The sequence below is a fragment of the Nesoenas mayeri genome, assembly GCF_963082525.1.
Source record: "Nesoenas mayeri genome assembly, chromosome: 1".
NCBI classification, from domain to species: Eukaryota; Metazoa; Chordata; class Aves; order Columbiformes; family Columbidae; genus Nesoenas; species Nesoenas mayeri.
In genome coordinates, this window is record NC_137541.1 from 61530892 (window position 1) to 61554044 (window position 23153).

Consider the following 23153-nt stretch of genomic DNA (forward strand, 5'->3'; position numbering starts at 1 on the left):
TTAGTGCCTTATGGTTTTACTGTATTGGACAGTTGCTTGGTGATTGCTGCTTCTGCAGTGACAGCTCTGTGCACAGTTTTGCTTACTGTGAAACTCTGTTGCTCCGTTTTATACTTTTGAGAGTCTCTTTCTTTCTTGGTGGAGGAATTCTTGCATTTTTGCTAACCCCTGAAAAATTTCTGTGCTTGGGAAAATGATGCCATTAAGCTGGTGAGGTACCTGAACCCTGTTCTTGTCTCTTCTCATTCCCATTCCAATTTTTGCCTGTATAATTAGAGCAGGAGACGGCGAATCTATCATCCTGTTCTCAGAATTATGCCCTGGGGTTAGTGTTCACCTCCCAAGCTACTCATTAGCCCCTGTACAAATAGAATCAAAACTCCCTGAAATTTAGTTCTAAAATTGGTGGCGGCACCGTTTGCCCCAGCCACGGCGTCTGGGAATCTCGTGGTTTCAGATTCCAACCTGGATGAGCTTTTTGGACAGCCCGGCCGGGTGCTAGATAAGCTTCTGATGAAAGGTGGGGTGGGAAAGGGACATGGCCAGGGCTTGGCGGGGAGGAGAGGCAGGGCCCCTGTAACAAATGGTTTCCTGTAAACAGTTCTGTCCCCTCTGGAGAAGTGTCAGAGGTGGTGTGAGTGCTGCAAGTACAAGCTGCCCTGCAGCTCGGCTGTGCTGTGAGGCCACCCTCAATTAGCCCAGCGTGCCTGTGGCTTCAGGGGGTGGTTGTTGTTGTTGTTGTCGTTGTCCTGGATTTTTGGTTCTGTGAATTTCCTCAAGGTGCTCAGATGGAGAAAAGTTTTAATCTGATCTCACATGAATAAACTTCTTTTGACTTGATCTGGGCTAATTCTGCCATGTGCTTTATTCTGCTCTTCTCAGCATGATTCTGCTAAGCCTGCTTATTTCTTCCTCATTGTAGGCCTGGCTCTAACAGCTGCATTTCTCTTAACTGCTGTGAAGACTTGAGCTCTGACTAACCCTGAAACCAAACCCTCACCCCAGCCCAAAAGGGGACTGTGTCCCACACGCTGCGGTTTGGCGCTCTTTCCTGATGTCTCACGAGAAGCTTTGTGAGAGTCTCCTAACAGAGGTGCCCAGAATGATGTAATTAATGGTTTTAAATAAAGAAGCCAGAACATGTACTTGGTTTTATTTATTTATTTGTTGATCTGCATGTAGAAGTCAGGTGTTCTTCCCTTGAAATTAAATGTGCTGTGTGGCTGCTGGCCCTGCTGTGCCTTCTCTCCTGTGGCTTGTTTCTTTAAACACAAATCCACACCTACGCTTAGCTGTGTTTAAATGGGCACAGTGGGGAACTTTGTAATTGTGTTTGTGTTTTATAGTTTACCATAAATTCAGAGTTGAGCACAATACTCGATTGCTGGAGGAAGCCCCCATGCCTGCGTGTTCTGCTCCCTCAGTTCCAAGTAGTTTAGTGGTGCCATGATGCTATTCCTCAAGAAGAGCAACAGTTCATTTTTTTTAACCCTTTTCTGTCTTCTTTTCCTACTCACGAAGAGCTTACCAGCCTACACTAGAAGTACTCTAAGGCATAGAGCTTTGCTTGAGTATCTATTTGAAAATGGTGATAACAGTCCTAACACGGCTACTGTGGCTGCCATCTCCAGAACCCAATCATGGAATAGTTTGGGTTGGAAGAGACCTTCAGAGCTCCTCTAACCCCCCTGCAATGAGCAAATCCCTCCTGCAACTCGATCGGGTTGCTCAGAGCCCTGTCCAGCCCAGCCTTGAATGTCTCCAGGGATGGGGCATCTACCACCTTGCTGGGGAACCTGTGCCAGGGTTTCACCACCTGTTATCACAGTTACCGCCACAGTTGTAACAGTGGTCTCCAAAGGGGAAAGAATTGGGCTTTTGCTCTGAGTGCTGGGCAGCCCTGGAGAGGATGTGATCTTCTTGTCCTCACCAAACCCAGAAGAGCAGCTTTCCCTTCTGCCGGAAAGTGGGAGGAGGAGTAGCATGTTTTTAGGGTTATTGTTTTCTTCCTGAGATAAAAGGCAGAAGTATCTATTTTGAGAGTCACAGAGATCTCACCAGTAGAAGCACAAGCTTTCAGGGATGTGTCGGACACACTGCTGTTCGATTACTCTTGTGTGATTTTATCCCCTATCCAGTGGTGGCCAGAGTGCTCTGTCACACCTATTTGCCATTTCTCCCCCCTTCTTTTCTAGGTTTTCAAACTGAAAGTGCCTGCAGGGATGTTTTGGGTTCTGTATTGCAAAAGTTTTCTAAGGCACAGCATGCCCACCTTCCTACATCTTTGTCAAGCCTTATCTAATCCTTTCAGTAAACAGCCTGCCGTTCTCTAAAGGCCATAAATACAAGCTCTTAGAGCATTTTGTGGCGTTGGATCGGGGGTGTGTGTGTTATGTACAGGCCCATGAAAGCATCTTGGTTCTACTGAAGCCTTTCCTAAATAAGAGTTCAATCTTTGCAATAATGCAGAGAAGAATAATTTTGGCAATAGCTGTGAATGTACCCTTTGGTTCAGCTGCGCTGGTGATTATGTCTGCGTGTATGTCTGGATCCCTGAAGGTTCTCCTGGAATGTCTCCTTTGACCACTTCTGCAACAGTGTGCAGGCGTCTACGAAAACAAATGCTATGGGCAAATCAAAACATACTCCTGGAGCACAGGAGCAGAAAGCAGACTTTGTGGCTCTCTTGTTAGGTTTAAGATTACTACCAGGGGAAGGAAGATTTCTGCTGAGATCACAGAAGCCCAGGTAAACTCTTTCGGGACAACTTATCTTGTTTTGGCATAGTTTTAAAGCAGCAGGTGGCAGCTGATGGACCTGTAGGTGATTTGGTGAAACCTGTGTCCTTTGGTGTTCTTGCCCAGTTGCAAAGGATAGGAAATCCAACCACCACCACCTCATGTCCTAGTGGGCCGCATAGGAAGCAACGTAATCCGGAGTGTACCAGTGGAATGACAGCAGATGAGGATAAGATTACTCAGATGTGCTATTTAAGTCTTCTTTCCTTATAATGTGGTAAACAAACTATGGGGGATTCAGGGTAGGTTGATTTCTCTGGGCTTCTGGGTTCCAGCACTAGCTGCAAGAGCTCCTACACCTGGAAACCTACCTACATCCTCACTCTTTTTCCCGTTTGTCAGGTGACACCAGTTTCCAGAAACTCCCTTATCTGCTCTGGGGTGCATGGCAGAGAAAAGTGACGTTGGGCTGACAAAAGCTGACGCTTGCCTGCAGTGAGTGCCAAGGGTGACAAAGCAGTTGGGCAACAGCTGACTGTGCTGTTCCGCCGGAAGGATGGGAGTACCCAGGAGGTAGTTTCGTCAGGACTGGCTCCACTGTCCCTTCACCTCTTCTTCAGCCTCCTCACCCTCTGCTGTAACTCTTTCATCCTTCTGGGAATATTAATGTTTCATTTCTTCCCGTCAGAAGCAGGTTCATCCCAGGACTGCTCATCAACATGTAGGGCAGATGGCAAGAGGCGGCCATGCTTCCTGCTGGTGGATGGAAAGGAGCTGTTATGCCAGGAGAGATGCAAAGGTGGGAGCCCTGCCCGCAGGAGCAGGTGTGGGTCAGCATTGCGCCAGCACATGGGATTTCACAATCCATGCACACCTACGGAATGTCAGGTGAGTGTGTGTGCAGGCTGGCAGGGTCTCTGCTGGAGGTGGCATTTTTGCTTCTTAGCTTTGTCTCTGTGCATTTCTGCGATGCTCTTCTGGGATACTGGAGATCCCAGGCCCTTTTTAATCACCACCTTGGCCCTGTGTGCTCAGGTAGTGTCAGGGCTGGTTTCCCTGAGAGAAGGAGGAGAGTGTTGGGGGAACACGGAGCCACATTCAAGACCAGGCTGGACAGGGCTCTGAGCAACCTGATTGAGTTGAAGACATCCCTGCTCATGGCAGGGGGCTTGGACTTTGAAGGTGCCTTCCAACCCAAACTATTCTGTGATTCTATGGCCCCAGCAGCTGAGGGCCACCTTGCTTCAGAGGGACTCTGACCTTTGCTCCCAGATGGTGAAATCCAGATTGTTTTATGCGCCTGGTTTGCTGTACTTTGTCACTTGCTTGGGCTGCTGTTTTGCTATCAGTTGGATAAGGATCTCTGCGTGTCTTCTGTGACCTCGCTGACTGCAGGTTTCTCAGCTGCCTTTTCTTAGGAAGCGAGAAGGGAGTCGCTTTGGAGGGTTTATCATAAGTCAAGGTCTTGGTTTGTCAGACCTGTTTGCTTCTTCCTGCTTCCACCGTTTCACCTCAGGTTACCCATTCATTCTCAAATTTGCAGGGCCGGATCCCTCCCTCTTCTGTCCCCAGTCTGTTTTCTTTGCTCTAGCTTTTGTGGTAGCTCGTCTCCAGGACTGGAACAGGAGCCAGTATTTTCTGTGCTAACAAAGTGAGCATTGTAATGCAGTTGCAGAGTGGGTGGATGTGATTGCCGACAGACGTATTCCTTCTGCTAGGGTGTGGATTAAAGCTCAAGGTGACTTTGTTCCTGCATAAATTCACTAACTTTCCCCAGGGAACTGAAAGGGCAGGGTTGGGAGGGGAGAAGTATGATAAATGAAAGTGTCGGAAGGAAACGCACTTACATAGCACGTGCTACCAAAGCATAAATGTGAGCTCTGTGAGGAGCTTTCAACACAGCTTAAGGTAGCACTCCATGGATTAAAAAAACCCCTTAGGATGATGTCTAGCTGAGAAGTTGAGCGTGGTGTCTGCAAGCTGCTATCCCAGTGTAATTGCCTGGGTAAGTGGATTAGCAAGCAGCAGCCTGGCTTGTTTGGGGTTAGCGAGGCTACGGGAGGAGCGAGGAGGGCAGTGTTCCTCACAAGAGGATGAGATGGAGACAGGCAGCCTTTGCTGCTCTCTGCCACTCAGACCTGTTCGGCACCGAAAGCTGTGGCAGACGGTTGGGTTGTCACCACGTGTGCACGCTGGGAAGGGTCCCATGGAAACAGTTCCTTTCACAGCTATTGCTTGTCCTTATCTGCCACGAGGTGGGTATGGTGACAGCAAATCACATCTTGGGACACTTCTTCTCTGCCTTTGTTGCCATGGGAATCAGTGTCTTCTGCAGCTTTGTCTTCTGTGAAAAAAGAGTATTGTTCCCTCCCCAGCTCACCCACCAAAATGTGCTGAGGATGGAGCAGGGTTGTGATCAGCCAGATCACACCTCCAGCAAAATGGGGATGGAGCTGCGAGGTCACTGGTCACTCGTCTTAAAATCTCATCCGGCCATACATCCCTCTGCAGTAGTTACCACATCTGTGTTACGGGGTGGGGATGCAGAGCGCTGAGCGATGGGGCACGCTGGCCCAGGCAGCCCTGGGTGTCAGACACAGAAATATCTGATCTTGCCGGAGTAACAGGGCTGGGACCTGCCCTTGCACCTGCTTCACAGGGAGGCAGAAGAATCTGGGTCATGCAAATGTCTGACATGGCAAAACATGATGTCGTTTCAGAAGTCTGGCATGGCCCAGGGGTTTGAATGCCCGTCCAGCAGGGACTCAGGTGGGGTGCCCTGCCTTTGGGGGCGCTGCAGAGGTGCACCAGACCCGTCGGAGAGATGCTGTGTCTCATGTCCCTCCCCCCGTGAGGGAACAGCCCGTCCCTCATAACCAGGAGGCAAAGGCACCGTGGAGCCTCCGAGGGGACCCAAGGAGTTCCCAGGGAGCGGGAGCACTGTCAGGGTCATAAACTGGGATCTGCACCTCTCCTGTGCCTCTCAGCTCATGCCAAGCCTTGTCGAGTGTGGCAGGGAAACCGCACTGACAAAGCGAGCCTCAGCTATTAGGGGGAAACTGTCTGGTCCATGGAATTTTCCACGTTGTACGGGGAGCCAAGGCTCTTGCTCCGAAGGTATCCTAAGGTGATAGGAAAAATCAGCCCAGATTGGAGAGCTCCCCATGTTGGTACCGTACGTATTGTTCCTTCCTCCCAGCCCTCGTTTGTGTCATTTCTTCAGATCGTAACTGATCTCTATTTCAGTTTTGCTTCTCGAGTGGATTCCGATAGTGAGCTAAAAGATATTTATCTGCCCAAAACTCCTACGAAACAAAGAAGTGGTGTTATTTCCACGGCATGAATGAGGAACTGAGTCAGCGGGAAGCTAAATGACACATCTGAGGTTACCCAAGAGGGCTGAGTGCTGCTGGGAACCGAATCTGGCAGTTCCTCTCCTGGTTGCCTCAGCCCGAGCCCTCTGTGGTGCTGGACCTGGGGCATCGCCCCGCTCTGCCCCCCACCTTTCATCTCAGCCTGGGCCCTTGGACTCTGAAACAAGCCATAAATGCAAGCAGCCTCTTTCAAAGGGAAAAGAGCGATTTATCTCAGCCCCTAAACTTTAGGCACTGGAATTAACAGTAGAATTTGACTTGGTCTGTGTGAATAACCCCACAATCACAATCGAGCGCTTTTGCTTAGACTCCAGTGTTTGTGGTACCACTTTCTCCTGAGGAAGTGGCTGTGATGCCTCCAGTTGACAAAAGGTTCATATTTGCACTGATGCTGACCTAAGTTTCGTAGCTAAAAATATGACATGCTTTCAAACTGTGCTGCTCACGCTATGCAAAGGCTCTTCTTGATATTCAGCCATTCAAACTAGGAGTGGTTAAATGCAGAAACAGAGGTGAGAAACATGGAACTCTGGAGCAGCAGGAAAAAAATACCATAGCAGTTTAACCTGGGGTGGAAATAAGCCATACAATTCTCTGTCAAAATGTGTGCAAGAGCTGTATTTTTAAATATAAAAAAAATCTATTTAATAAACTGTTTTAAAGGAGTCATTCAAAAACGCAGGAAGTTTCACTTTCTTATCTAATAGATGCATGATTCTATGTTTAGTCTTTTGCATATGTATGATCATATCCACATGCATAAATACATGAAATGCTCATACTATTGTAGCTGAGACAGTTTTTCCACATTTCTGCCTCTTCAAGTGGTGTTGTTTACTCTTCAAGGATATATTCATCACAAACTCCACTTTAACTCATACACTGCAAATTTAACAGAAAGTTGCTTCAGTTACAGCTTGAAGCTGGTTTTGTTGCCCTTGACCTCTGTCTACAAAAGGGCCTTCTTGGAAGTTGTCAAGAATACTGAAATAAAATGACGGGATAAAACCAATGAGTAATAGAGGGTGGGCAGCTAATGAGTCACCACGATATACCGTCAATGGAATATGCTGAGCTCCAACTCGGCATCACTGCTGAGTTCTTCGAAATGTGCCACTACAGGCGGCTGATGCAGTCAGCTAACCACAGGGAAATGGTGCAACTTCAAAGCTCTGGGAATCACAGAAGTCACGTCTGCCACTGTCTGCTTACTCACCCTTGAAACAAGCCGGTATGAAAGCAGCGGAGAGCGATCTGGGCTCACAAACAAAGTGACTCGTAGGCAGGGATGTGTTTGAAATTAGTCATGTTTCGGTCTGTGCTTCTGATTTTGCTCAGCAGATGTCTGCGGTGCCTTGGCTGCTGCCTGCCGTCCTGGAAGTTGGGCAAGACGGGAGAAGCAAGGAAAGGAAAAACTGAGCCCTCCGAGCCATCCTGTGGCACCTGGGGAGCGATGGTCCAGTTGGCGCTGGTGTGGCTGTGCCCTTGTCTCTCATCAGGGTTTGCGGGGTGACCTGCTGCTGAGGGCTGAAATTTGCCGGTGCTGCCGGCAGGCAAGAGCGATGAAGGTTGGGAAGTGCCATCCGACAGGGTGTTGGAAGGCACAAAGGGATGCTTTATTGGCCCAGGGCTTCTCGTTCAGCAGTTTCCCTGGTGAGGACACCTCTGCATGGACACACTTCACCATAAAAAGGGAAAAATCACCCTGTTGTTCTTGGGCTTCAAAAAATGCTTCCCCTCCTTGAAACTGTGGGGCTAATGGGGGACTGCTTTGGTGGTGGTTTGCCTTCATAGGTCTGGGGCTGGGTTGGCCTGATCTTCAAACACCTTCCTTCAGCCTTGCCTTTGTTGTACAGCCATAGACTTCTGCTGACAGGCCGTAAAACAGCAGTTAAAACCAAATCCCTTTCTGGCTGGCTCTGTGAGCCCCCCATTCCCCTTCTCACTGCTGGGCGGCTCAGCCTTGATGTGCTGCTTTTGATGACAGGCATACAGAGGTGCATTCACCACAGCCACGGTGTTCGCTGGAGGTGAGAGCTCAGTGCCTGCAGCTTGCTTACCCCGGCAAGCCCCAGACACCATGGTCCAAAGCCAGGCCCCTTCCTCTGCTTGTTCTGTCCTGGGAGCCCACAAGGGTCTGCTCTGGCAAGAACCCCCCTGGAATCCTGTGTCCAGCTCTGGAGCCCTCAGCACAGGAGAGACATGGACCTGTTGGAGAGGGGCCAGAGGAGCCACAGAAATGGTCAGAGGGCTGGAACAGCTCTGCTGTGAGGACAGGCTGGGAGAGTTGGGGTTGTTCAGCCTGGAGGAGAGAAGGCTCCAGGGAGACCTTATTGAGGCCTTTCAATACTGAAAAGGGGCCTATGAGAAAGATGGGGACAAATTTTTTAGCAGAGCCTGTTGTGATAGGACAAGGGGTAATGGTTTTAAATTAAAAGAGGGAAGATTCAGGCTAGACACGAGGAAGAAATGCTTTACAATGAGGGTGGTGAAACACTGGCACAGTTTGCCCAAAGAGGTGGTAGATGCCCCATCCCTGGAGACATTCCAGGCTGGGCTGGACGGGGCTCTCAGCAACCTATCTAGTTGAAGATGTTCATGGCAGGGGGTTGGACTAGATGACCTGTGATGGTCCCTTCCAACCCAAACTATTCTATCATTCTATTATAAGAGCTGCTGGCATTTCCATGTGCTGTTCATGAGAGTGGAGCCCCCATGAGTGGAGGCGTGGGCACCTCTCACATGTGGGAGACCAGTGTTGGGGTGAGCTGTGGTGGGAAACAGCTGAGATAAATGAGCCTGGGGGTGCAACACCACACAGAGGTGGCACCTTGCTGTCCTTGCCCTCCAAAAAAAGATGCCCAGCGTGTGGGGAGGGAACAAGGACACTGTGCTGGTGCCACGCTAGGAATACAGAGGGCCTGAGCAGAGGGTGCATTGGTTTGTGAGATGTGCAGCAATGATGTATTTTCTCTAGTGGTGTGGGTGTCCTGGGTTGTAAAGCACGCTGAGACTCCTGCGTGCTCAGCCAGAGCCCAGTTCTCATCTATTTACTTTTTCTTTCTGCCCAGTACCTGGTTGTAGGGGACATGACCTGAGCACAGGGGATGCCCACTCGCCTGACACATCCCCTTCGCACATCTGCCAACAGACGCGGCGCTGCACAGATCCCACCTAAAGCCGACAGCTGAACACCTGCATTGGCTCCCATCTTCAAATAAGAGCTGATAAATCTGAACAGAAGGTGGTGCAACAGCTGCTTTTCATCCATGAGAGGACATCTCACAGGTGAGGCCAGCTCTCTGCTGTGGGGGCCTGCAACCCAACCCCATGTTGCGTTTGGGCTGCTGTAATGTTTAACAGGTGCAGGTTCACCTCCACAGCACAGGCTGGGAAGGAGGCAGAAGAGGTTTTACAGCACGTGCTGCAGGTATTTTTGAAATGTTAATATCACACATTATCTTGCTTCTACTTTTCTGAAGCAGTAAAGCCCAGCTTGAGCAAAAAGTCTTCTGTTGGGGCTAATGAAAGTTGTGCGTATCAGTCTTTTCAGCAGCTAGGAATTAATGCAGGATATTTTCTCCTTTAAAATGCTGGGCAAACATTAACTAATCCTCTCAACACTCTTCTGGGGTAGGTAAATATTACTCTCCCAGGTGCAGAAACTAAAGAGGAAAAGTTATGTGATTTGCTTAAAGCCACAAAGGGAATCAAGTGGGGGTGGAGGTGGGGAAAGGAGGTTTTTTTATAGCTTATGCCTCTACTTGGGCTCATTGCAGGTGCTGCCTCTCAGCTGGCATTGTTTTATAAAGTCATTGTGGCGGTGGGGAAATGTGCTGGTGTCTCCTTAGAGCTGCAAGGAGCAGAGCAGCCGGTGCACGAGCACGCCTGCTGCCATGCAAACCAGCAATGGTCTGGGGTCTGCTCAGACCACGGACAGAAGGAAGGGCTTTTGGGGACAGAGTTTTCAGGGGCTGCATGACTCTACAAAAACCCTCTTGCTTTGAAGTCAGCAAAGTTCTGGCCAGCCGGCTTCAAGGCAGGACTCAGAGCTGTGAAAAACTTGTCGCTTCCAGGCTGAGCTTGCCATGGGGGGTGCTTTTCAGGGGGCTTAGCCCCAAGCAGACTGTCTTTAAAGTGGGTGATAAAGGTTGTCTGCAGAGCTGGGCTTGTTTATCTTTGGGATTTACAGCACAGATACAGTGGCGGGACAGCCCTGTGTTTGCAGATCTGGAGGGAAAGCTGAGTGCCTGCTCCTGCTGGCCTGACCTGAGAAGTGGGCTGCTGCCGTGGGTGATGGGGTGCTGCTGCTGTGGATGTCGGGGTGCTGCTGCTGCCCTCAGGTCAGGACTAGGGTGGCTCTTGGGAAGCCAGCACCCAGTGCTCCTTGGGGCGCTTGCCTCCTCTTCTTTGCAGCGGGGATTTTAAACGTCCTTGAAGTGAGCCGTTGCTCATGTTGTGCTTAATTGCACCATGCTCACCCCTCCCTGCTCCCATTCCCATGGTGTGTTGGCTTGTCTCCTTCCTTGTTTTCCCATCTCTGACCTGGCCAGGGCTTCAGTTCACAGGAGATCAGATAAAATTCAATGGAAACATTTGTGTGCAAAGCTGCTCTGGGGCCCTGGCCTGCAAAGATAAAGGTCACCTGTGTGCCTTCGAGGTAGCACTGGGGTTTATCCTGTGTTTAACCAGTGCGCTGAGACCACGGTTACCTCAGGGCTGTCGACATCCATCGGAAAGCCCTCATTTCTTGTTCCCAATCCCATTTCATATCAGGTCCAAGGCAAGGCTACAAAGTCGGGGTCGGTTCCCCTGTGATGGGCTGCCAGGGCAGGCTCCTGTCTCTGCTATGTAGTGCCTGGGTTCTTTTAATTAGAACAACGTGGTTTATTATTTAAAAGAATATGCTTTCCTGATCATTTGTTAGGATCTTATATCTGAGAGTGCTGCAGCTTGTGAGCCTTAAATTAAGCCATAGGAAGGACATTGAGCACTTCGGGAAGGGGGTGATGCAGAACCGGTGCCTATTGTTCTCGCCTTGAATTGCAGGGAAGCCCTTTCCCCACAGTGGCTCTTTTACTTGGTAGCCAACTAATACACACGGTGGTTTGTTTCTGTCTCCATCTGTTCCAGCTTCAGTTTATTCACAGCTCTGTAGGTATTGTACACTCTGCGGCTTTTTTTTTTTGCTCCTTTTTTTTTCTCTGGGTGGGAGAGCCTTCCCTTTTCATGGTTCACTTATTCATTTTGTAGGTCTCTGGCTTCCTTGTCAAGTTTCCTCTTTTGTCGTATTAATTGGTCTTAAATCTATGGTCAGGTGCTGCACGTGTGCTTCCCGTGTACACCTTAGCCATCTGCTGCGTTTCATCTCCATGGCACCCAGGCCAAATTCCAGCTCTGGTAATGACATCCTGCCTCCCTGCATTTTCCCTAAGCTTTAATTCACCATTTTTTTTGTTGTCTTTTTGTCTTAATGTGCTCCTCTGCTGGGTGGCGGGGAGAGGTGGACATGGTTGTTTAAAGGGGCTCCGGGCTACTGGCACCCACCTGGGGACAAGCTGTGGGGCAACTTGCTGTCTGGAGGGAAAAACGAGCAAAACGTGAGACTGGAAACAAGACACACGTTGTCAGCACTGAAAGCAGTTGTGTGATTTTTTCGGAGCCATGTAGTGGATTTTGCATTTCCCTGGAGTCTTTTGTAGGAGAGCAGGTGGCTTTCTGAAGCGGGTGCTGTTGCCTCCTGCCTGTCCTGCTGTCCAAACAAACCGGCTGTAGTTCCTGGAGGAGGGCAGAGCAACCCCTGATGATGTTTACCTCTGACCTTAGCACTCCCAGATCTTGATAACTCCAGACTAAAACCCAATGTGTCCAAGTGATCCCAGAGTATATTGAAGCTCAAGGAGTCTCGCTGGCACTTTCGTCTGGTTTATCTGACACTTTAACAGTGCAACAGTTGTTAGCTTTACAGCCGTGTTTCAAGAAGATGAGACTGGTGTCTGTGTTTGGGAATTGCTCTGTATTGTGCACATTTTCCTGGGGGAGAGGGCAGGTTCTTCCTAGCCTTTTTTTCTGTCTTTTGTTTTTTTTTTTTAATTTATATTTTTAAATACTAGATTCTCATTATTGTTGAAGAGATTCTTTAATGCTCGAAACTTGCTAAAAGCATGGCCTGAATGTCTGATGTGCTTTGTCTTTTCCTTGCCAGCCTGGAAGCTTTCTCTTCTCTTTGCTAATCCCATTACTTTCAGTGACAGCCCCAGCTGTGGGGCTGAGCCTCTTGCCAGGGCTCTGCCTCACCTGCGCTCCTCCACTGAGAGTCCTTAGTGCTACAGAACAGCTCCAGTTGTCATGCTGAGTCCTGTACTGATGACTGCGAGCACCCAGACGGATGGATGGATGGATGGATGTCCTCCTGCTCTTACTGCTTGCTGCTTATCATCTAATCTCAGTTTTATTGGAATAACTTGTACGGTTTGATGTCAATGGTCAGATCTCTGTTACCTTGGTGTGGCCAGCTGCCTGTTTGTATTGTTTTATGTGGGGCAGCTTGTCAGGGGGTTTCTCCCTGGCTGTCACCTTGGTGGGGGTTCGAGGCAGGGACTGATTCCTGCATCCTTCTTGGCACCGTCCTGGGAGCCCCACTGCTGCCTACAGAGGGGAACTCTGCACTGGGATTCTCATGGATACCTGCATGTCCTTCTTTCAAGCATTGCCAAACAGGAGAAACAGTGACCATGTCCTTCGTAAGGGCACTGGCCAAGAGCTCCAGGAAGGGGTCGTGCTATTTGGGATCCCTCCAAGCCTGCCTCCCCTCCTTCCTTTTGTAGATTGCATTGTGAACTCTTGGAAGGGACCAAAATCACCATTGTTCCCATTGTCCCCAAATCCAGCCTGCTCTTCACATGAATTAGAGGTTCCCAAGCACTTTCTGAGGCCATGCACAAGGGCTGCGCTTTGGACCACGTGCTCCTCTTTTTCCTCAGCGTTGGGTGGCAATTGGACTGTTTCCCCCATCGCAGAGCGGCTTGCAGTGGCAAATGGTCCCAGTAGGCAAGGGGCTGAACCAGATGGCAGGGCCAGGTACCCAACGAGGGGCTGGGCCTGAGGCATGTGCCACAGTCTCTGGCCAGGCCCACCAGCAGACTCTCACCAGCTCTGCCTCTGTTATTAGGTGGATTTATCCATGCTCAATTAACTTCCTCCCTTTACCTTTCTCACAACCTTGTGTGCAGGTTACAGCATGGGTTGAGACTCTCACGTGCTTTTAGATGTCAGTAAAAGATATGTAAAATGAAATGCCTCCACGCCGTTGTCCTTGTGGCACTCAGCTACCCAGTCAGTAGCGCTCTTGCAGCTTTTGCAGCAGTCTGGGTGCACAGCCCAGAGCTGCTGGTGCCCACCAAGAAGGTGGGTGCCTGCTGAGAATGGCAGCAACACCTGCCTCTTATACAGTCTTTTGTAGCAGCTAAATTCTTCCTCACCGAGTGGAGGACCAGTGGTGGATGCCAGGCTGCAGGCAGCCTTTCAAAAGCAAGGCAACAATTGGCATCACCTTTTGCCTTGGTATGCAAAATGTCTGCGGGACTTCAAATGCCTGGTGGTGGTTTCCTCTGCTTTGGAAATGCCAAAGGAAGGATTGGGAATATGGGAGTGTTCAAGGGAAGGTTGCTGCACGAAGTTATGTCACCTCTTGGGTTTCTGTGAACCAGAGGCAGGAATGTCACGGCTTGTCCTTGCAGAAGTCCTCTTACCCTGTCCTGCACAGTCTTTCCCTTGAAACAGCAGCAAGCTGCCTGCACTGCTGTCCTTCTAGCCATGGAAGATGAAGTACTTGTACCGATGTCTCCCCAAGCAAACCAGCATTGAACGTTTAGGGAGAAAGACCAGTTCTTATCAATGAACAAAGCTAGCAATGAAACCACCATCAGCAAATAACTCTGCAAACCCAAATCCCTAAAGTCCTTGGAATATTATATGTTATTTGTCTTTTGACACTTAAAGTGTTTGTGAAGACGGTGGCCCGCTTGGCAAGGTGTTAAACATGTGCACGTCGGAAAGTGACTGGCCTGAAATATTTAGACTCCAAGTGCACAAGATGGATGGCAAGGGGCAGGGGAAAGGAAAGGCTATGGGTCCTGTTTCCCTGACATGGAGTAGACTCGTTACAGGACAGACTTTTTTAGTAGTACTGGGAAGCATGGAGATGTAGGGATGAGGTTTCCCTGATGAGTCGCTTGCTGGGGTGCTTCATAGCACAGCCTTCAATGCATCTCCACGTGATTAAATGTCCTTGAAAATTTAGTTTTTGACTTGCAAGACTTGGGAGCTCAGCACAAAAACTGACTCTGAAGTAGTCTTATAGCCATGGCAGCATCCTTCTTTTGCTACAAGATAACACTTCTAGATCAGCGATACGTTGGGTCAGATTTGATTTTTTTCAAATGCATGGGCTGGTTTGCCAGTGCAGCGGGTTAGTGCTTTGCTTGTGTCCGTTCCCCCTACAGCTCTGATTTCTGTACCAATTGAATGTTTTGTGAATGTTAATGGATTTATTACTGTTCTCACTCCAGTGAGAAAGAGAAGCTGTTCTCATGTTTTACAAGTAGATGGTGTGGCATAATAGAAATAAGGTTTTTTTCTCCTCAGTGTCGAAGAAAGCCTTGGCATGGTGTTAGCATCGCCTCCGTTGGGCAGCATCCTGCCTCCCCCAAGGGGATGCTCACAGGAGGGAGCAGAGGTCCCCTGGTTAAGGACTCAGCCTGTGCTCCGTTCTCCTGCTCCTCTCCTTCTTCTTGCAGATTGGATCAGCCCTCTGTGCCACAGCCTGTCACCTGATTTATGGGAGCCATAAACTGCAAAGTAGAAAGAAATAAAAATACTAAACACTTAGATTTTTTTAAGAGGCCAACAGCGCATTGAAGTCTTGGTGATAATTTGCTCATAAAGAAATATTATGCTTCAGATCATAATCCTGGGCTGTAGATGGAGGCTGAGATCTGGCCTGAGTCTCTCCCACTTAGGCTATAAAAGGGGTGAAAAAAAGACCACATAGCATGTGGGGATTATGGTTGGCTATCTTGCTGTCTGTCACCACCAGTGTCTGGGAGGTCATGTGGAGAAGTGCTGATCTTCTCCAGAAAAAAATAAAACCACCACCTTATCCTTTGCTGGAGGGACAGCGGGCTCACGGAGGGCTGGGAGGCGAGAAGAGAGGGGAGGATAAAAATGCATGAGCAGCAGTCAGACAAATGAGATGTATAAGCTGTGTGGAAGTGCCCAAATTGCTGAGCTGAGGGCTGTTTCCCCAGGACTAAGCTGCCTTTCCCCAGGGTCCTGCCTGCCTTAATTGTGATATTGTCAGCCTGGCCAGGCCAAACACTTGTTGGTGCTGCTTGGGCAGCAGTTGCCTATAATAATTGTTGCTGAACCCTGATTTTTGGTCAGTACAGATGGGTCTCTCTGTTTCCAGAGAAAACCAGCCCTCAGCCAGCACAGCACCTGTAAGAGGAGAGAAGCAGCAGGTCCATTAGCAGATCATTAGCCTCAAGAGGTGTCTGTGTTTCATTGCTGGAGAGGTCTCTGGGCTGTCCTGGGCAGGAGCCTGCTCTGGATGGATAAAATTCCTTTCTGGTTAAGCTTCCTGCTGCAAACACTGCCTGTGCCTATTTACCTACTGGGCTTGCACCAGTGCTTGGCACCTGGCAGCTAAAAGCAATGCGTTTCTCCAAAGGAGATGAATGATTTCACAGCCAGTTCAGTGCAGCCATATTCCCTCCTATCTGATCTTCTCCACTTTACCCTGTCAAACCCACCTATTAGTCTACTGCCATCTCAAATTAATCTTGCTATGACAATCTAGGGTTGCAGGAGGGCAGGAAGGCTGTCAGCAATTTGTTTTGGTTTGGTTTTTTCCCTTCTGTCCTTTCCTTACATCCCATGGGCAGGGAGGCTGCTGATGTCCTGAACAGGACAGAGCTTGATTCTCTTTTTCCAAATCTTCTTCCTGCAAATCACTTGTTTTTAAAAGAGAACCTTGCTTTCTCAGATACACATTCTAAATGGGGTGATGCAGGGCCATTTATAGAGACATGGGACTGGGAGGAAATTATCACTTCTGGTTTTGGGTGGTGTTTTGTGCGCGTTTGTGTGTTGTTGTTGTTTTGTTGTTGTTTTGTTTGTTTTTTTCTTTCCTTTTTTTTTCCCCTCTCCCCCAAATAATCAAAATGAACAGATTTTCCAGGAAGCCCTAATTCTGCTCTGGGACTCCTAATATTCATGAAGTTCACTATTCCTGTGCTGGTGCCTGGTGGTGTCCCTCCCCAGGACAAAGCTTTGCACTCCCCTTCCTGTGCTTCATGAGGATCCTGTTGGCCCAAAACTTGAATTTCTTGTGGTTGTTTTGGATCCTCAGCTTGCTGAGAGTATGATCTTTTTCCCAAGTTTCATTTAAAGGGTTTTTGTCACTCCTTGAGAGCTACTGAGTTCAGCCTGGCTGTGGCAATCTCAGCAGACGTGTTAACCATAACTAGAGGGGCAGGGTGCTGCATTTCAGCAAGGACTTTCTCAATTCAAATAAGAAGGCTTTAACAAAAACAGATCCAAAGCTTCAGCAGCCTGGTTCAAGAGGGAATCTGAAGTATTTAAATTCTCCCAATAAGACAACGCTTGGGCAATTCCCCAGTTGCCAGGGTGGTCCTGGGCTCAGCAGCGCCTGTACTCCTGGGGCAGGAGACGCTCCTGCCCTCCTTGTGCAAGCAGGAGAGTTTCAAACACTCTTTATGAACCCCAGAGAAACAAGGCCATGAGTCTAGTTTAACTCCCTGTAGAAAAGAAATCACTTTTACCTTGTAAATTAATCCAGCCAAAAGTGTTCCCTCCTCTCCAGCCCTTTACAGTATTGAACATCATAGGAGAAACCTCTCCAGGAGAGAGGCATCACAAGCTACTCCTCCTCTAGTTAGAATAGGCAGTTCATTATCTCAGAGAAATCAAAACTTTCAAAGCTTCTGGCTGCCCCCATCTTTCCCTTAGTGTTTCCTGAAATGTCGAACAGCATCCTCTTTCCCTGTTTCCCAGAGACTGGGTTCCTCTTTGCAGTCAAGGTTTCTCTTTCCCTCCTCCTCAAGCCACTGAGAAGCAAGGGGCTTGTTAGTACATCATTGTAGGGAACACAAATGATCATGATGGCCAAAACACAGAATATCTTCTGCTAAGTGGAACTTTGTTCCCTTCTCCAATTGTATTTGCTTCTGCAAACGTGAGGGAGAAGGCATGCTTTGTCCCATCAGACACAAAGTACACTTGGCAGTGTGGTGAATTTTTAGTGATGCCTTTTAATAACACACTGAAAGAAATCAGCTCTGAACTTCACTCCCCTCAGACCCAGCCTTTGATTAAAAGGCTGTAGGTGATGTGTCCTTGCAGGTCTGGCAATAGGCACTGGTACCATCTGGATACCAATAAACATCTTGCTTGTAAAGGGCTAAAATACTGTTCTTTGTGGGTCAGAGTAAGCAATACCTGCATGTTCATAACCGGTGCCAGAAGTGGTTGATAAATCACTTATCGCTCGAATAAAACACCCAAAAAGGAGGAACACTTCCAGTAACCTTACTTGAATGTTCCTAAGTCTGACCTTCGGGGAGTGCAGATACTTACAAAGAATAATACACAGACATTGTTCATTATAATAAGCATGTAAATAAACCCACTTTAAACAACACACTATATGCTCTCTGGACATCTGCATGTTTGGATAAGCAAGCAAGGACACTTGTGCTTTGTCCTTTAAGTCGGTGTAGGCTTGTCACTTGAGTATCAGGTCCAATGCTGTTACCTCTGCTGGTTTGGGCAGCAGCTGCAAAATGAATGAAACCCGTTTGGCTCTTTGGCTTGTGAGCCTGCAGGGAAGCTATGGGTAGCAGAAGATGTTTGGCTGCTCTGCTGGGGGTTGATAGTTACAATTGCAGTGTAACCCCTTCCGCTGGGTAACTTGATCGCTGAAACAGGTGTAGTTGATACCTTTCAAAGACTACACTCACAGCTCCCTCCATTAACGCTTTTCTCCCAGGTTTGTTCAGTGATGGGCTCTCACCTTCCTCCCTGCTTTGGTTTGTAAGAACCTCCTTTTCTTTGTGCCTTTCATGCAGCTCCTCTGCGTGTACATCACTGCCTCCAGTGAGGTCGGCTTTCTGCACACTGGTGGGGTGACCACGTTCCATGTCTGCCAGGGCCACTCTCCCTTCCTCTGCCTCCGAAGGAACGGCGCCCTGAAAGCCATGGTCAGCACAGCAGGTGACGGATAGATAAATCATCCTTGGGGTCTTGGCATTTCTTTTGGAGGTGACCTGGCTTGTGGGTGCTTAATGGCCTCACAGGACACTACCTGCAGGAACCACAGCAGTCCCTGTGGATGTGACTGTCCCCCACTCCCAGGAGAAAGTGATAGGACAAGAGGAAATGGCCTCAAGTTGTGCCAGGGAAGATTCAGATTCGAAATTAGGAAAAACTTCTTCATGGAAATGCTTGTGAAGCAGTGGAACAGATTGCCAGGGAGGTGGTTGGTTCACCATTCCTGAATGCGTTTAAAGATGCATAGATATGGTTCTTAGGGACATAGTTTAGTGCCAGAGTAGGTTAATGGTTGGACTTGATAATCTTCAGGGTCTCTTACAGCCTAAATGATTCTATGATTCTATGCTCTGATGCTGAGGTGCAATGTTGACTCTTACCCATCCCTGTTTATCCAGCGGCAAAGCAATTAATTTTGCAAGAGACATAGTCTATTGAACACTTCTTTAAATTAAGGGCACCAGAGGTGTAATTTAGATTAGGGTTAAGTTCCAGCTGTAGGGGAGTCACTTAAAAACATGCAGCGCGTGTGCTAACAAACCCACTCATCTCACCAGAAAGTGAGTAAATCTGCCTTATCAGTGGAGAATTTCCTCCTAAACCTGGGGACCGTTCCAGGCTTTGCTGGGGCACGCAGCTTTTCTGTTGTGAGAGGAGGAAGGAACCGTGGCCTGATGGCGATGGGCGCAGTAGCTGAGGGGAGCTGATTCCTTGGGCATTGGGTAGTGAATGAACAAGGTCTCACAACCCAAATGCACAGGGGTGCAGTGGAGATCTCTGGGCAGACAGGGCAGGGGGCATTTTCTCTGGACATCCCTTTTATTCCCAGGAAACCTGCACGATGTGCTTTTCAAGTCCCAGTTCCAGAAGTACAACTAAACATGTGCTGAACTTTGGTCGTGTGAGTGTTGGCATTAATCACAGAATCACAGAATCGACTGGGTTGAAAAAGACCTCAGAGATCATCGAGTCCAACTCTTGGTCCAACTCTAGTCAGTTTACTAGATCATGGCACTAAGTGCCATGTCCAATCTCAGTTTAAAAACCTCCAGGGATGGCGAGCCCACCAACTCCCTGGGCAGGCCGTTCCAATGCCTGATCACTCTCTCTGTAAAGAATTTCTTTCTAATATCCAGCCTGAATTTCCCCTGGCAGAGTTTAAGCCCATGCCCCCTTGTCCTATTGCTGACTGCCTGGGAGAAGAGACCAATCCCCACCTGGCTATAACTTCCCTTCAGGTAGTTATAGAGAGTGATGAGGTCACCTCTAAGCCTCTTCTTCTCCAGACTAAACAACTCCAGCTCCCTCAGCCTCTCCCCATAGGTCTTATGTTCCAGTCCCTTCACCAGTCTTGTTGCTCTTCTCTGGACCCGCTCCAGCACTTCAATGTCTTTCCTGAACTGAGGGGCCCAGAACTGAACACAATACTCCAGGTGTGGCCTCACCGATGCAGAGTACAGGGGAAGGATCACTTCCCTTGTCCTGCTGACCACGCTATTTTTGATATTTAATAAGTTACAAGCTGACCCGAGCGCTCTGCAGGAGCTGAAGGCAGCCTGGGGGAATTTCCTTGCTTCTCAGGAAGGGGCACCTCATTACACCCCATCCCATTCTCATCAGCTTCATTAACTCAGGCAGCCTCTCCAGCTTGGATGCCAAAACACCTCTTGTAGTCACGTTAGTTCAGCTCTGGTCTGATGCAACCGGCCCTCCAGCTGCCGAAATGCCGCTGTGCGGGAACGCCAGCTTGGTACAGGCACAGGGCCTGCGGGAGCAGAGCTGCTGTGTCCCCATTTTCCTGGGGAAGCAGGGAGGTGTCATGGGAGGGGCACGGAGAAGAGAGGTCAGTAACTTGGCCACCAACCCACCAAGAACTCTTTCCCCTTTTGCTGCATTCTTTACAGTCCAAGATAAAGGCCTTTTGCTTTATCTGGTTTCTTGCTTTAACTACTGCCCCAAAGTATCTTCTTAGTTGGTGGCTTTGGGTGCAACTGCTTTGTTTCTGCAACTTGGACATTACTGGGAATCTTCTGTCCACTGAGCTCAGTGTGAGTCCTGCTTATAAAGCACAAGCATACTTTACCAGAGCTGCTGAAGCTTCACTGTAAGGTGCAAAACTCAAAGAAAGAAGTGATGCTGTTCAGATATCATGGTTTCTACTCCTTGTTTTTTGTGGGTGGTTTTTGTTTTGTTTTGTTTTGTTTTTTAAAGTAGGAATTTTGCACTTTTCCTTAGCAAAAACTTATTTCTGAACAAAACTTATTTGGAGATGTGCTTCTTGATGGTGGGCTCTTTAGCTGTAAGCATACAGCTGCCTCCTTACCATCCCTGTACCTTATGGACACCCTTCAGCAGCCTCCTCACAGTACATCTCCTGGTGCTCATTCCCAGGCCATTGCTCTCTGGGCCAGGGCACCCAGCGCTGCCATCTCGGCAGTGGAGCACCTGTATGCCAGGGCTCCTTCACAGACCCTGGCGCCATCTCGCAGGACTAATCTTTTCCCTCGGATTGGGGAGACCGCATCTGGAGTATTGTGTCCAGTTCTGGTCCCCTCAGTTCAAGAAGGACAGGGAACTGCTGGAGAGGGTCCAGCGTAGGGCAACAAAGATGATTAAGGGAGTGGAGCATCTCCCTTGTGAGGAAAGGCTGAGGGAGCTGGGGCTCTTTAGCTTGGAGGAGACTGAGGGGTGACCTCATTAATGTTTATAAATATGTGAAGGGTGAGTGTCATGAGGATGGAGCCAGGCTCTTCCCAGTGACAACCAATGATAGGACAAGAGGTAATGGGTTCAAACTGGAACACAGGAGGTTCCATTTAAATTTGAGAAGAAACTTCTCAGTGGGGGTGACAGAGCACTGGAACAGGCTGCCGAGGGGGGTTGTGGAGTCTCCTTCTCTGGAGACATTCAAAACACGCCTGGACACATTCCTGTGTAACCTCATCTAGGTGTTCCTGCTCTGGCAGGGGGATTAGACTAGATGATCTTTCGAGGTCCCTTCCTATCCATCACATTGTGTGATTTCCATGATTTTTGTGACCTTACCTGTATTTCTTTGCTTTACGTTGTGTTGGCCACATTGTCTGAGCAAGACCCACCTTGCGGCTGTTTCCATGTGTGGCGAGCAGTGCCGGTGGGGAGGTGCAAGGTAGCTGAGGGCAGGCAGGACAAGGACTGCACAAGCCAGTGTGCCACGTACAGGTGAACGGTGCCTCTCCATGGGTCGCTCACTGGAGCTGGCCCATGTGCGGTGGCCATCGTGGGGCTGGGCAGCACTGTGGTCCCTTGGGGCACTGTGGGGTCACCCTGCTCCCTGCACCAGAGGGACCTGGCTTCCCTCTTCTTTTCTCCACCCTGGTCCCTCCAATGCCAGTGTGGGGTGGTGGTGGCAGGAGAGCCGAGCAGTGCGCTGCAGCTGGGGACTGACCCCTTGGGAGGGCTTGGCAATTATGGCTCTGTCAGAAAACAGGGAAAAAAAACCTGGGTCCACCACCAGCCCTGCAGGACTTGGGGGGTGTGATACTGCAGATGTGACTCGCACAAGGGAGGCCACAGCCACAGCTTGACAAAGCAGCAGAGGTTTGGCAAAGGTATCTGTGCCGTTTCTGAGGTGGGGAGGGATGCGGGGGGTGCTCAGGACATGCCAAGTCCGTGCTGCCAGATCTGCTCCCCAGTGCAGCCTAGCAGGGCTTACTGGCCCTGTATCAGCAGTGTGGGGTGAGGGCAGCCTTCCCGCTCCCCTCTGCAGGACCAGGTGACCATTCCCCACCTCCCAAAAGCATCGCAGGGTCAAATCTCTGGAGGGAGCAAGAGAAGGGCTGCCAGTGCCCTGTGGGCACGGATAAACAAAACCCCTGGGTCTGTCTGTCTGTCTATGTTGCTCTGCAGCCCCCTGCTCCCTACCTGCCCTCTGGGGCAGAAGGAGTGCAGGCCCGTGTGCCAGACGGGCACGTACGGCCAGGCGAGGGCAGGAGGCTTTTTGCACGTGAGGGCTTCCTTCAACAAAGCCTTTTCTGTCTTGCTCCCAATATTTCTGCCTGTGCGGCTGGGGACCGAGGTGGGGGGGGTTGGTTGGAGGAGCACAAAGGACCCCAGACAATAGGGCGAGCAAGAGCATTCCTCACACCCATGGCGGCCGGCTAATGAGCTTTGTCTCCAGCCACTGCCTCCCTGTGTTTCGTTTGGGGGGCAGTCGCTGCCGTCCCCCCCTGCTCCTTTGTTCCCTGCACTGCCTGCCAGGGGTGAGACAGGCAGGTGAGCGGCGCGCGAGGCTGGGGGCTGCCGGCGTGCTGCGGTGGCGGGTGCATATTAATAGATTTCTTCAGCCTGTCGCTGGGTGTTTTGACTTGATTCATGAGGCTCCTCAGTCTTGGGGACGACGGACGCGGCCGGGAGGGAGCGAGCGGGGAGAGAGCTATTGTCTGCCAGGCCTGGGGCCCTGACGGTGCGGCTAAGGCGACTGCCACTCAGCCCCAAAAGCGCTTTGCACCTTTGCCCCGACATCCTTCCTGCACGGGGTGTCTGTCTGTCCAGGGCGATGCGAGGGAGGACCAGCTGAGGCGTGAAGCCACACAGGGGGGAAAACGGGCAGGCAGGCAGCATCCCAAACGTGCTGCCTCGAAGCGCAAAAGCAATCGTGCTCCCGTCGCGATGGGCTGCGTCCAAGCAGCGCTGCTCGTGCAAGTGGAAA